This window comes from Vicia villosa, linkage group LG3, assembly GCF_029867415.1.
Source record: "Vicia villosa cultivar HV-30 ecotype Madison, WI linkage group LG3, Vvil1.0, whole genome shotgun sequence".
Classification (NCBI taxonomy): domain Eukaryota; kingdom Viridiplantae; phylum Streptophyta; class Magnoliopsida; order Fabales; family Fabaceae; genus Vicia; species Vicia villosa.
Genome location: NC_081182.1, coordinates 211,730,333 through 211,732,165, shown reverse-complemented (window position 1 = coordinate 211,732,165; position 1,833 = coordinate 211,730,333).

Here is a 1,833-nt window from a genome sequence, read left to right as displayed (position 1 = left end):
ATCATAATGAAGGTGGTCCAAGTCAGCAGGAGCCTTTTCAACTTAGTTAGAGGAAGTTTCCTATGAAAAGGTTTATTTAACAAGATGTATCATTACAGTCAGTTTTTCTGGGAATGGTTGAATCTAACCATGTGCGTCTGGTATCCACAAATCTTGAACTGTTCTAGTGGCTGCATGTCAACAAGTGTTGGAAGGCTCTTCACAGCTGCAGTATACAGTCTCAAGGTGATCAGAACAACAGAAGTCTATGACTAGTGAGTCAGTAAAGGAGTAGGAGGTCTATTACGTGGTTCATAGGATGCTTTGTCAAAGTCTCTTAAAGAATCTTCAGCTATGTGCTTGAGGGGTGAAAGAGGGACAATGTCTGACAAGATGTCATGACATAGTTAAAGACATTGATGCTGCAAGGAAAAACTGCTTTGGAAAGAGTAATTGTTTGTAGAACTGTTTCCTAATTAATAGTTTGACCGTTGAACAAGACCAAAGACTATCGTTACTTCCTATGATTCTCCAATGGCTATAAATTAGCATCTTCGCAGCAAGCTTCAGATATCAAATCTCTCAAAGATGTGTTTCGTATGTGTTTGTGTTGGGTGCGTCCAGATTTGGTATTGCGATGGGTTCCTCTACCAAAATCTGCTCAGAATAACACAGGGTGGGGAAATCATGAACCTCTACCAATGGTGTTACAGCAATGACAATGAGCATGCATCTTCTTGTTCAGTCTTAGAGAAGGGAGGCTTTTTAGTTGTGATTTGTGATCTGAGTTATGAACACAATTGTGATTTGTGTTCTGAGTTACAAGGGCTAGTTCTTGAAGAACTACAGTGGCAAGAATTAGTTTTCGTATCTTCTTCCTCATGTGCAGGGGGAGTTACACGTTCTTCCATTGCATATTATGACATTGTATACATCTTTGTCATATTATGGCTAAAAAGGGGGAGAGAGGTTGATGCTGATTTTGCTACTGTCAAAAGAAACAAAGGAAGATTTGAAGACAGAAGTAGAAGCAGACTGAAGATGTTATGATGTGGTTCAGCCTAGGTATCCTGAAAGTTGAAGCAGCTGCTCTTGGAGTTAATGTGTATCTATTATTTATGTTTAGTTTTAGCCACAATAAGACAAAGGGGGAGATTGTTAATGCATTGTTAATGCTCTGTTCTGTATTATTGTCTTATTGGCATCCATGCTTGGCTAAAACATAATAGCAGCTGAATGTAATGTATTGTACTCTTGCAAATATTAAAAAGAACAAAAACAGGTACTGAAACAAGATGTTACAAGGAATGTCATGACATTAACCATGACATCGCGCCTGCAGAACTGAGGAAGGAAGATTCAGTTTTGGTCTTAAAAGATACAGAATATTATGTAATCCTATGTGGCGTAGTTTTAAAGGTTGAAGAATCAAATCAGAATATTGAAGAATCAAATCTAAGATTGAAATTTCAGCAGTTACTAATTTAGGAGATAAATTAGGTAACTTATGATTAAAAGGCCTTGTTTGTAGCAGAAGAAAGCTGCTGATTTGTAACAGCAAGGAGTGCTGCGATTTTAAGCCCAAGTCCAACTGGATCAGGTTATATATAGGAATCTTTGTAGCCTTGTAAACCTAACGATCATAATGTAGTCATTAGGGTTTGTTGTTTAAGTGAATCACCCAGGTTGTGGGATGGTCACTGATTTGTGCCTCGAAGCCTGTAGGTAAGAGGTTTACTTTATTCACTCAGAAGCTGTGAAGCAATGAGTGAAGATTGTGTTCTTGGAACTACTCCATTATGTATATTTAAGTTGTTGGTGATTAAGCTGTCGATGCAGTGGCTGAGTTGCTGA